The sequence below is a fragment of the Ictidomys tridecemlineatus genome, chromosome 1 (genome assembly GCF_052094955.1).
Source record: "Ictidomys tridecemlineatus isolate mIctTri1 chromosome 1, mIctTri1.hap1, whole genome shotgun sequence".
Lineage (NCBI taxonomy): Eukaryota > Metazoa > Chordata > Mammalia > Rodentia > Sciuridae > Ictidomys > Ictidomys tridecemlineatus.
The window spans coordinates 250,548,989-250,562,899 of NC_135477.1; the positions used below are offsets into that span (position 1 = coordinate 250,548,989).

Sequence of the window (13,911 nt, forward strand, 5' to 3'; positions counted from 1 at the left end):
GTGAGATAAACCTCCTGCTGGGAAACCACAGTGTTGGGTTTTCTGTATTTGCAAATGAAGTCATTCCTTTTTTAATTTGTTTTAATTAGTTACACATGACAATACAATGATCTTGATATATCATAGATTTGAATCAGATGGGCTATAATTTCTCATTTTTCTGAGTGTACAGGTTGCAGAATTACATTGGTCATGCAGTCACGTATATACCCACAGCAATAATAATGTCTATTTTATGCAAACATTTCTATGTAGGGAACACTTTTCACCTCTGTGACTGAATATGAGAGGATACATTTCAGAACTTATCACCATGGTTTCCTTTATACTGCTTTGAAAAATAAAATAAATGGAGATATAAAAACTTATAAAAAATGTTTAAGACCACTTCTTCATTTTAGAACTTAGGAAATTAAGACCCAAAATGCTATAAGGATTTATTCAAGACCACTTGAGTGTTGAAGCTTGAACTAGGCTCTGGTAGCCTATATCCCACCCTGTTATGCTTCCCTGTGTCTCTAAAAAGAGATTTTTGTATCTGAAACTACTGAAATTCTTTTTGAAAGCTTTACACCAATTTATCATCAATATACTCTGACATACCCAAGGTTACAATGTAAGTTGGAGACTTATGAGAAAGATAAAAATTATTAAGCACATAAGGAAAATTATAAATTATAATTATAGATTATAAATTTATAATTTAAAATTATAAATGATATATTTAAAGTTTGCAGAAGAATGAGGCAGGACTTAACCATCCATAGTGTAAGAGGTGTTCTCTGCTTTGTTCTTCTCTTAGTGGTACCTGGAATAACTCCAGATGTGTTGAGGATATATCAAAAGTATTAATTAAGTGAAATAATAATAAAGGAAAGATTAAGAACCAAACACTACATAATTTTCATAGAACTAAGAAAAAGATCTTTCTAACATATAAAACATATTGGGCTCTTTATAAATGAATATATTTATGACACCGAGTAATTGCATATATTGACCATGAGAAGATTGCAAAAATAATCAGAAAGAAGAGAGATTAATTGAGAATTATCTTTAATTATACACATAGTGGACTTCTCAACAGTAATATGACACACAGAATATCATGGATTAAAATCCTTAAAATGCTGTGGGAAAATAGCCATTAACTAAGAATTCTATACATGGCTAAATTGCCATTCAAAATCAAAGAAGACCCTTTCCAACAACAACAAAAAAAGAGATAATATGCAATAACATATAATACAATAAAAAGCAAATAATGACAAAAAAATAATTTCACCAGGAAGATTAAGGTGTAGTAAAGAAATAAAATTATAAACACGTTTCTAACAATAATAACATCATTTGAGTTTTAGAACTTTAAATAATGTACTCAATAGAAATAATATTTAAGAAGCTATTGGTTAGCTCTAAACTCTTCTTAAGTCCTAGTATTATGTGAGAGGAGTATAAAGATAATGATTAAATTTAGACTGTGTTAAACAAATTATTCATAATAACCTTTAAGGCTAACCATTAGAATGCTAGAAATTCAATGTTTAATATGCAGGAAAACAAAGAGAAAATTAAATTTAAAAATCAACATTAAACATCAAACTAACTTAACCACATCTCCATATTTGAAAAATTTTAAATCACATTTTAAATGACTGACAACACAAAGAAAAAATATGATAGAAACATCAAGATATTTAAAACTGTAATAATGAATAACAACCCCCAAAACTTGTGAGATATGGCTAAGCTGTTAAGTAAATGTATATTCTTAAATGTTGATATTTAAAAATTTAAATTAATTGAATTCATTAATGCTAATTAGAAAAATACAATAAAAGGCTAAATATTCATAACACAAAGATATTAGTGAAAAAACAATAGATTAATTTTAGGTTTTAGGGGGGAATAGAGCAATTTTTGTAATAGTAAATACAAATTTAATAGAGATATCAAATAAAGCTAACACAAGTTCTCTGAAAAGACCAATAAAATTTTAAAAGTGGAAAATATGAATATTCATTTGGCCTTGACAACTCAATAAAATATACAAATTCTTGGGAAAATATAAATCAGAAAAACTGAATCAAGATTTTAAAAAACCCAAATATTGTTATTACTTTTAAATAAATTGAATCAATAGTTAGAAATATATCCGTCATAGCCAGGCACGGTGGTGCATACCTATAATTCCAATGGCTCAGAAGGCTGAGGCAGGAAAACCACGAGTTCAAAGCCACCCTGAGCTGTTTAATGAGATCCTGTCTCAAAATTAAATGAAAAGAAAAGGTATAGCTCAGTGTATAGCTCAGTGGTATAGTGCACCTGGGACCTGGGTTCAATCCCCAGTTCAACAAAAGGGGGAGGAAAAGGGAAAGGGAAGAGAAAGAGAGAGAGGGAGGGAGAGAGGGGAGTAGGGAGAGAGGGAGAGGGAGGAGGGACAAGGAGGGAGGGAGAGGGAGAGGGAGGAGGGACAAGGAAGGAGGGAGAATGAGAGAGAGGGAGGAGGTCCTAGGAGGGAGGGAGAGGGAGAGGGAGAGGGAGGAGAAGAGGGAGAGGGAAGAAAGGAAGAAAGAAAGCCTTCAGATACCAACCAAACCCAGAAGCAAGCAAGTTGTATCAAATTTTCCAGAAGAAATAACTTCAATCCTATAAAAACTCTTTCAAAGAAGATAAGAATGCTCATCTTATTTAATGAGATTTGCATAACTTTGATACCAAAATTAGAGAAGTATAACCTACAAAATTACTAAAAATCATGAACAAAATGATTTTAGGAGCTGGTGCGGCAGTATATATCAAATAAATTCTGTTGCATGGAAACCCAGACCTCCAGGCAGGACACAGGAGGGTTTTTACTGAGCTTGACCAGGTGCGTGGGGAGTGGAGAGGATGGCTGGTGGGTAGGGAGAGGTTAAGTGAGAATCACTCAGGAAGCCCCAAATCACGCCCTTGTATTTTGTTCCAAACTACTTGTTGTGGGTGTCCTCTGTCCCACTTTAAAGTTAAGGAAACTGAAACTCAGCAATGGGAAATGATCTTTACCAATTAGAGATAAGCAAATGTCAATTCTCTGGTTCTAAATATGATTTCCCTTATATTCCTGCCTTGTTAAAGGTTGAGTAAATGGTTCTCCGGGGTAAAAAAAAAAAAATCTCACTTGTAGCATTTTCTCATTTCTATGGTCTAAATCCTCCCAGGCTGTTTCTGAAGGGCCATCTGATGTCCTTGAACAGGGAGTTGAGAAGAGATGTACACCAATGGCTCTGTGAACTATGCAGCCAGGCTCAGCACACCACTGCCCAAGCAATCCTCATTCTGGAGACTTTAATGTCTCCTTTTATTCATTTTTTTCTAGTTGACAGAAGATGACTTTGCTGGTTCAGTAATCTCCAAACATCATTTATGTAATAGATACTAATCAATCTCCTATAATATGTTAGCAATTTTTCTTAGCATTAAGAATAGAAAATTAAAAAAATAATAAATTAATAGAAATAAAATCTTGCCTTCTGAGCACATACATAGTAAGGGAACAGAAACTAAAAGCAAGTCACATATTGCATCAGAAGATGTGTAGTTACTGTGGAGAAAACCAAGCAGAAAGTTTGGACAAGAAAAGTTGAATAACGTAAGCAGTATTGGAACAAATGATTGATGGGGTAAATAATCCAGGCATGTGTATATCCGGCAAGGAGACTTCCAATACAAAAGAAGATCAGATGAAAAGAAGTGTTTCTAGTAACAGCAAGGAAGCAAGTGTGGCCAGAGCAGAGTGGGTACTGTCAGGAATAGGAAGAACATGAGCTCAGAGATCTAACAGAGATACATGTCACCGTCACCTCAGGCCTTCAGATCCTGAGGATCTTTGCTTTTATTTGGAATGAAGTTTGCATAACTTTTTCCTATATATCATATGCCATTTTAATTTACAGTGCATTTCTTCCTTCATTTGGGGGAAGCATTTCATTTTATATCATGATAAGTATTTATTTATTATTTCAGTCCCCTAAGTAAAGGAGACCAATTATACCCATGTTGGACCATTTCTGCCATATATATTATTTTATTCCTTGTCTTTTTTCTCTGAATTCACTGCGGTTATCTCAAGGATTTTCTCTTTCTTGCTACTAACCTAGTTATTATTGGTAGCATTATTATTGAAACTATTATTTCCTATTTTAATTATTAGTAGTAATTTGAGTTTTCTCTCCCTTTTTTCTTTATAACTTGGCTAAGGGTTTATCAATTTTGTTTATTTTTTTCAAAGAACCAACTTTTTGTTTTTGAATTGTTTTGTTGTTGTTGTTTCAATTTTATTAATTTTGGCTCTGATCTTAATTATTTACTGTCTTCTGCTTTGGGTGCTGATTTGTTCTCCTTTTTCTAGGGCTTTAAGATGTAAACTTAGGTTATTTATTTGATGATTTTCTGTTCTTAAATGAATGAGTTCAATGCAATGAACTTTACTCTTAGAACTGCCTTCAAAAATGTCCCAGAATTTGGTATGCTGCTTGCAATTCTCATTTACCTCCAAGTATTTTTTTTTAAGTTAATCCCTCTTTTCTTCAACCATCCATTGGTCTTAGTTATTAGTGAAATTTTATTCCTTTCCCTTTCTGATCAACTTGGTTGCTCTGTAATGTTATTCTCATTCTCAATTTTATCTTTTTATTCTATGGTTTCCATTTTTGCATTATTCTACTTCATTAACAGATGTCATCTTTAAGGCCTATCTCATTGGATTTTCTCTGACACTTGTGGAAATATGTTTCTTTCCCTTGGTTGGTATTTTCTTCCACACTGAGTCCATTTTATGATTCTTGCTCTTCCCTCCCTCCTTCCTCCTTTCCATCTTTCCTCTCTTCCTGCTTTTCTCTGTCCTTTCCTTTGTCCTTTTAAACATTTTTTTTTTTGCATAGTTGCTGTGCCATTGCTTCCTCCCTTGCCGAGGCCAGATATAAAGCCCAGATATGAAGCCCAGATATGAAGCTCCAGTATCACCTGGGTGAATTCTCTACCATTCTTTCTTAACTTGCTATTGGATCAATTGTCTTTACCCACTCAAGCAACACTCTGACTCTAGGAGCTTCCCTCTGTTTCCTTTAAAGTCTTACCTATTAATTGACCACAGCAAAAGCCTAGCTGATTGCACACAATCATCAAGGGGACCTGGACTTTGCTTTCTCTCCCAAAATTCTACCTAAAGTTGAAGGGCACACTCCACCCAGCAGGAGCATGGCCATATCCCTTCTCCCAGTTCCACACACTGCCAGGACACCAGAAACCCTGACCGTTCCTACACTTTAGCAGTGGTCCTATGCTGGTGTGGAAGTGCTAAGTATGTAAGGATTTTTAAAACTTTCCATGGGGATTCCTTCTCATTTCATTGACCCACATCTCTGCAAATTAAGGAATGTAAATATTCATAAGATTTTATTGATTATAATTCTTTCATTGGTACTGCTTCTGTACCTTAGTCAGGCTGTTGCTTAAGTCTATGGAGAATTATTTTGAATTCTTTTATCAACTGCCACTTTTAGAAATGTTTACCAGAAAATTAGTTATCTTTCCTAGTTTGATTGTTGGTTACAGAAATGATAGTTTCACAACTGCTTTTATTCTCACTATAGGAGAATATGAATGAACTCCCCAAATTCCTTGAACTTACACAATAAATAATTTGGGGTGATTGGAGGTACAGTGTGGTAACTATAGTTAATGACACCCTGCTTTTGTACACTTGATATCTGCTAAGAAAGAGGAGAACTTAAGTATTCTCACCAAAAATAAGAGGCAACTATGTGAGATGTCAGATGTGTGAATTAACCTGATTTTGGTCATGATCATTGCACAGCTTTTACACATATCAAATCATCATGCTGGAAACCTCAAATAAATACTTTTTAAAATCAATTACACCTCAGTAAAGCTAGCAAAAGGAAAAAGAATACTATTCTTTCACAAGTCTATGTCCCATTTGTTTCAGAAGAGTCTGTTGTGCTCAGAACTCAGGATGTGGATATCCTGGGTTCCTATAATTTATAAAAGAGACAAGTAATTATTTACAGATAGGCTCCTTTTATTCCCGCCAGTTATCCCAAAGGACATTTGGCATAATAATCCCCCTCCTCGTCTTCAAGTGTAATGTTGTAACAGATATTGCAAATCTATCCCATCTAGATGAATAGCCTTCAAGATTCATGGTCTCTCTAGTGTATTAGTCTGCTCAACTTCTCAAGGGTTTCTCCTTAACAGTTGGTGAGAAGAGACAAAGGAATAGAAGTATGTAACTAGGCTTCCCCAGGGAAAAAAAAGTATTTATTGAATTCGACATATTGAATATTTTTTTCTTAATATCACCCAAAACATTGAGGACTTCCCCAAGGGATTTGGAATGTATCTCTATGGGTCATTCTTCCTGGTCAATAAATGTCTCCAGAGGTCTGGTCCTGAGCACATTCACCTTGAATACAAGTCAATTGAACTCACGTTGTTTGGTGATCCAACAAGTATCTGTTTAGTATTCTTGGCATTGGTGGGCATCTTTCTGGGATAAGAGTTGCAAAATGAGCTATTTCCTAATAAGAAACATATTACAATAACCCTAGTTCTAAGTGCTCAATATTCTCTTAGGTCATATACCAAGTGACAGGGCTAACACCTCTCCAAGGTACATCTGATGCAAGTCTCAATGGAGAACAGATGTGCAGATCACACTGGGTTCCAGAAAGCTCTAGACTGTGTGCCCTTCAAGGTGGAAGGATCTGTTTGTCTGGTAAGCAGTGGAAAGATCCTTTGTGGATTAAGACCTTTCGTTTCTCTTAAAGGATGAATGGATCTTATAAGCCCCAAGGATTCAATAAAAATCTTTACAGCTTTAGTACAGCACAGTGTCCATCAGCCAATTCTGTGATTTTACTGTGTTTGTCTTTTGCAGAAATCCATGTGAAACCTCAAATGTTCCTTTTACGAGTTCTTTTGTTACACACACATGTTTTTGGTTAAATTGGTGGTGGTTCAATCTGGAAAAGATATCTGTAATTAGACTCTGATTTTTGAAGTTTAAAAGGGGAGGAGTAGCGCATTTTCTATCAACTTTTCCTCACAAACAACTTACTTTACCTTCAAAGACTGTGACCCAACTCAGCAGCTACCAGAATCTTCCAGAGGAAAATTTTGTTTATAGTCATATTGCCAGAAAAACAGAGACTTCCCAAGGTTTCAAAAACTTTGTTTCTGTCCTCAAAACTCAAGTGGGTTCTTATTAAACAATAATTCATACTTTTTTACAGTGTGTTAGCTTTCAAAATCACACACATAATTAAATCTGATTCCCCAAACCAGTTTCTCCACCTATGTATGTTGGGAACATCTTCATCATCAGTTTTTAATGGAGGAAGAGGACTAGAAAAATTACATACAATGCCTTTTGTTGAACAAAGAGAAAAAAAATGGTAAAAACTTTACATTTTTATCATAGTTTTTCTCTGAGTCTTGACCTAGTTATACTGACAGTTTTCTCCCAGTACCATATTTTGCCTATGATTGATGAGGTAGTAAATGGATATCTGAGGTATTAGACAAAAGCAAAGAGCATTATTCCCTACATCTTTGTCCTTGTCATGCCCTTTACATTTGATTTCTCAACTGCAAAATAATATTTAAATAATAAAAAACTAAATATTCTCATGGGAGCGTTTTATTCTATGGTTATATATTTAAGAGTTAAACACTGGCTATGGAAAACATTTACACTACTTTTTAAAAATATATGCAAAGTTGGTATCTGTTTGCCATTTGTATGAAATATTAAACCAAATTTTTAAAGCAAGTGAACTATTCCTCTATTGAACTTCTATTGTGAGTTGAGATGAACTATGAGGTTAATAAAATTCACACCAGGATAAAAAAAGAAATAGTTCTAGAAAAATCTTCAAAGCAATTTCTGATTTCAGAATCCCCCAAGATAATAGTTGCCTCTCTGATGAAATGCTGGACCCATTTAAGTGATACTTCTTTCTTCTTCTTGATTATCATTAGTCATACAGGGTGGCATTGGCCCAGGTAGGTATTCTTGTGGATAACCTTTCTGGTTTAAAGCAGTATTTCTCAACCTCATTGATATGTGGGTGAGATCCTTCTCTATGGTGGTGAGTTGTCCTGTGCATTTCAGAATATTGAGCAACATCCTGGACTCTACTCGATGGATATTATTGTACCCACAAACACATTGGAGACAATGAAAAAGTCTAGTTATTACCAAATGTTCCCTTGGGGACAAAATCATCCCCAGTGGAGACTACTGGCTTAAAGTATATAAAAATGTAGTAGTCCTAGTACTCACTAATTCTAACTCTAATAACCTAATAGAAAGCTTCATATTTAATTCTCCAAATTTTAAATGGGCCTCCAATATAGTCAAGGCACTGTGAGGGTTGCAATGACCAGTATGACAGAAAAATTTAATCCAGTAGGCTAAAAGAGTCACAATGGTTATCAAAGCAAAATATAGCCAATGACATAAACTATCTTTCTGTCACTTTGTGAAATTAAGTAGATGTTCATGCCTAGAAAAAGAATAGTCCACATGAAAAAATAATTTGACAATAATGGGAAGAACATAAATTACAATAAATGATAAACAGGAAAGAGTTTTTAGAATAGAAACATCCATATATCTCAGTGTTTTTAAGCATCTTATAGCACAATTTGCTTTTCATTTTATTTACCCATACTAGATATCTCAAAAAGAATAGCACAAACTAAAAATGTATGGCTATCCTAAAAGATATTGCTATACATTCTCTCTGATGGAGAAAAAAATACTACCTTTCAAATTTCTGAAATATAAAATATTAACATGAGATGATCATGAACAAACCAATGTGGTCATAAAATCAAGTTTCAAAATGGAAACATTTGTCTCATGAACTTATTTTAGATTCACCAAGATAAAAGAAAATCTTAGAGTCGTAAAATTTGGCAGTTTGACTTAAAAACAAGTTTGTAACAATGACTGCATAGTCAATTTAGAAGACAAACAACAGCAGAGGAATGTTGGTCTCTCAAACAGTCCCCTAGTTGAAGCTAATCTCATTCTCAATGCAAACACAGCTCCATGAGTTGTTTGTAACATACATTATTTTTATGTCTGAAATACAGGGATGAGAAAGTCACTCAAACTAAAGCCTGCTAGCTAAAAGGACTAAACAGAAAAATGGGAGGCAAAGACACAAACCTGGATCAAACTATTTTCATTAATAATAATAAAATAATAATAATAATACCATTTCAACAATAGCCAACTGTTCATTCACTGTTCTGAGAGTAACTGTTTAGATCACTAGATCTTTAGCATAATTCTGTGAGTGCTTATACTATGATGGATTGGCTATACCATATTTAACCAGGAAGACGTGAAAATACTTTAATAACAGCTCCCTTCTTTCTCACTGGGATTCTAAAAAGTTGAAAATAAAAATGAGGCCTAACACTGAAATATCACCTGTGTTCACTGCTAGGCTCCGTGTTGTATGTAGGACATAGCTTTAGGTCCTCTGGCTGGGTGAAGCTGAGTTCAGAAGGCTCACAGAGTGATATTGTGAGGTTTCTCCATCAGATAATTCATTCCATATTCTCAGACGACATAAAGAGGTGCAGAAAGCCAGGAAAATCTCTCCTCATGCAAATCCAGAGTGGGGAGAAGACCTGCCTCTCTGGCAGTCGTAAAGTTAACTTCATTTGTTTTTTGATTCTCAAATGGATAAGAAACATCAAACCAAACCTTTTGGACAATGAACAACAAGAGATTTACAAAATGCTATGATCTATCAAGTCCTTTTACGTATTTTTTTTTCTATTTAATCCTCCCAAATTTATTAAGTGGTCTATTATTAGATCTCTTTTGAAGTCACATGTCCCACCCATGGTCACACAGCAGCTACGTCAGCTTGATGGGTTGCAAATCTATCTTCATTACAGGTTGCAAATCTCATCTTCGTTACAGATGAGATGAGCTGGGAATCTTCTGTACTCTTGAAGCAGTCCTGGGCCAGCACTTGGAATGAAAGAGGATTAAGGGAAGTCACCACCAAGGTGCACCTTCCCTCAGGGATCTGTTGAACAACTAGGCTTTAATCAAACAGAGAACATTTAAGTCTTTCCACATCAAGGAACTGGCAAGGAGTCATCAATATCCTTGCTGTGATTTACATGCTTCAGAGGGGGAGACCCTGTAGACCTGTAGAAGACAAAGCTGGTCCACCAGATTAGAGCTGCAGATTAGAAGTTCTTGTAGGAAGAGCATTTTGGGTTTTTTTTGGTTTTTTTTGTTTTACTTTCTCAGGTTTCTGAGTGACTGAAAGTCACTCCAGTATTTTTAGGTAAAGGATTAATATAATTTTTCTACTTAATAAAGGAATAAGGCATTATCTGTTTAGCGGAATGTTGAAGAAGAAAGAAACTGGGGCGGGGGGGGGGATAGGGAAGAGACGATTTTAAGGGCCTGGTGACAAGTGTTGAGTGGTCATAAGGAAAAGAGAAAACCCAACAGGTATGGTCTAGAGAATGAGGGCGTGAAAGATGTTGGAGACAACACCATTCTGTTATCTGGGGTAATTTATGCAGGAAGGACACAGATGTGGGGATGGGAGGTGGAGGGAGTACAAGATGAGCAAAACCTGACAAACATGAATTGTGTGAGGGTTCAGCAAGTTACTATCTGCACTGGGAAAATGGAAATGTGTGTCGGGAGCTCAGAGGAGGGGTCGGGGGGAGTGACTAGAGCCAGTGGACATGGGCAGGGAGAGTGGATGTGCGGTGGCAGACAGAAAGGACCCTTTGTCCTGGAGAACTCTACCATGGAAAAATGAGAAGAAACAAAATGAGGCAAGAAAAAAATAGAGGAGCAGGTGGCGAGCCCCAGAGCTCTGCCGGAAAATCATGGATAGACATGAGCAAGAGCGAGGAGAGGACTGTCAGACAGAGTTACAGACAAGAGTGTGGAAAAATGCCATGTGCCAGGTAAGATGAGGGCCAAGGACGTTCAATGACCACTTTTCAAAGTCTGTCTATGCCAGAGACTATTTCTCCACAATACTCTCTAGGTTGGAGTCTGAGATATAATATTTCCCAGAAACTTCTTTATTTAAAAAATAAAAGTTATTTATTCTTTATTTTTTTTAAAAAAGTTATTTTCTCTTTAATTTGCCATTAGACAGTTTTTTCAAAAATCAAAATTATTTAGTCACTAAGATGAATTCATCTATTTTAAAAGGAAAAATATTTTAAACCTTTGTCCTAGATTTATTCTGAAACTGCATGTGTGGCTCGGGAGAGGATGGAGGATGAGAAAAGGAGAGCAGTCGGAGGCATCTTTGGAGTGAAAGGCCAACTCCTAGAGTATGGCGGACGAGACTGAAGAGCAAGTTCCTTCCAACAAGGAGAAGGCGGCAGCTTGGTGAGTGTCCTGCCGGAATTAGAGGGCATGTCCCCTAGGGGACCACGTGGCTGATCCTGAGCCAGCTCCTATTTTACTTTATTATTTTTGATGATCTACTTAAATAATTTTCTTTTACCTTATAAATTCATCCAGTGGCAAAAAGTTTGGCCATCTTCTCCTCTCTTGTGTGGCATTAGTAAAATATTATATGTATGGGCTTTTCTTTTGTGCAATCAACTGTATTAAAACCTTTCCAATTGAGATGCACTTAGTAGAATATAATATATAAGATCCCTAAGGTCACTGAGTACACTAGAAAGAATCATCACTTTTCCTGGGATGAGCCCATTAAGAGGTTTTTTGAAATGGAATTAACGACCTTCTCCAAAGAGCTAATCATTTGCCAAGTCACAAACTTAACGGTGTTGAAGAAATAAGTCATTTTATCTTATTTTAAAAACTTCTAAATGCTTCAATGGGGAATAATCAAGAAAAATTGGGTCTAAGACTAGAGGAAATATATAAATCAGACAAACCCACTGAGAGTAGCAGAGTTTGATCTGCCCACTTCCAGATTCTGTAGCTTGCTAACTATTTGATTGGGGAGAGCTAGCTACCTACAAGTTTTCATAAAATACATCACTGATGTTTGTTAGTGTGTATGTGTGTGAGCATGTGCGTTTGTATGTGTATGTATGAATGTGTGTGAATGTATGTGTGTTTGTTTTTGTAAGAATGTGTGTATGTATTCCCATGTGTATGTGCTTGTATGAGTGTATGAATGTGGGTGTGTATTTGTATGTGTGTGTGTATTTGTGAGTGCGTTTGTATGTATATGTACGTTCATATGAGTGTGTATATGTATATGTGTGTGAGTATGTATTTGTCTGAGTGTGAGTGTGTGTGTGAGACAACTTTTCCTCCTGTTACATCATCAACTTGGCGTCTACTCTTGAAATTCAAAACCTCATATACTGATTGTTGGTATATTTTTCTACTTATATAATACAGCAGAATAAAAACTAAACCTGTGGGAAATGCGAAAATTAATCTTACTTGGGAAAACAGTGAATTAAAAAAGCACTCTGCTGAGCATTTCTAAAGTACAAGAACCTATCTAGAACAATGAAACAGAAGTAGAAGGAGTTGAGCTCTTGAGAGATGCGGGTAGCCAAATGAAAATAGCTGAAAATAGAAGGAGGTTGGAAACAGAGGATTAACGTGGAACCTGACCTTCTGTCAAAACACTCTGAATTCAGTGTCCCAACAACAAACCTACCGGATGGCAGTTTATGGTCCGATGCCTTTTAACATTTCACTGTGTGGAATTCCTTCAACAAGCTTCAGTCAAATACCCACCAAACACATTCCAGCTGCTTTAGGGAATTCAAAAATAAGAGTTCTGGGGGTATTTTGTTTTGTTTTGTTTCCACCAAAAATCTTTCGAGGAGTGGGGAAGGGAATAGGAAAGACAGTAGAATGAATCAGACACAACTTTCCTGTGTTCATATATGAATCCACCACCAGTGTGACTCCATGAACAACCACAAGAAGGGGGTCTTAATTAGAATAAGATATATTCCATGTATGTGTCATATGTCAAAATATACTCTACTATCCTGTGTATCTAAAAAGAACAAATTTAAAAAAAAAAAAAAAGTCTTTCCTGCTAGTTGCACACACTTAGACACACTTCAAAATGTATATGCATATTTCTCTCCCCCCTTGATTTACTGAACTAATTCTTCTAGGGTTAAGTGTGTATTTTAAACTCTCTATTCCTATATGTATCACAGTCAGTCAGACATCAGCCAACTTGGGAGACAATGGACTCCGCAGCAGCCCAGTGACCTAGGATGAGGTTTGTTCTATCTAGGGGAACAGTATGACAGGGATTTGTGAGGAATACACAAAAAGAACAAACGAGGGAACAATGCACAGTATTGAAAAGAATTCAAAGTCCTCAAAATTGATATTAGACATTCTAAGACTAAATCTAAACAATTAAATATTGTTTACTGTCAGTGAAAGAAGAAGAATAAAATATTGCTGCCAATAAACTCTTGAAGTTAAAAAAAAGTCTATGTAACAAACAGCTTTGTGTTCTGCTCCTGGTATTGCATTATGAAACCATCTAAAAGTTTCCCAGCTCCCTTTAAAAGACATATTTTTCTTGTGTGACAAATTTCCAGAGTTGCAAAATCAGCAGAGCCAGGATTATATGCAAAAGATAGCTGAAGCTGCGGTTTCTAGAAATCACTGCCGAGGTAGAGAACATTATTTTGAAAATTCTGGGAATTCTCCTAACTTACAGCAATGAAACCAAAGAGAAACAACCCTGTCTCCATCTCCAAGAGATCATTCATCTTCATGTGAGGTGACCACCTCATCGGCCTCTCTTCAATGTCCATTACTCTGCCTGGGCCCTGGATCTAATTAAGAAAGTTCTCCTTTCCTCCCGGGCAGGA

General features: G+C 35.8%; 1 long non-coding RNA gene across 5 annotated transcripts in view; it reads left to right on the top strand.

Annotated features, from left to right (window-relative positions):
* Positions 1-10,856: 10,856 nt before the first annotated feature.
* The window catches only part of LOC144365626 (uncharacterized), a 136,376-nt gene continuing 133,321 nt past the window's right edge, over positions 10,857-13,911 (top strand). For all 5 annotated transcript variants that reach the window (XR_013424296.1, XR_013424306.1, XR_013424309.1 and 2 more), the window contains exons 1-2: positions 10,857-11,025; positions 11,306-11,461. This is a non-coding gene — a long non-coding RNA (uncharacterized LOC144365626). The remainder of the gene's footprint in view (positions 11,026-11,305; positions 11,462-13,911) is intronic.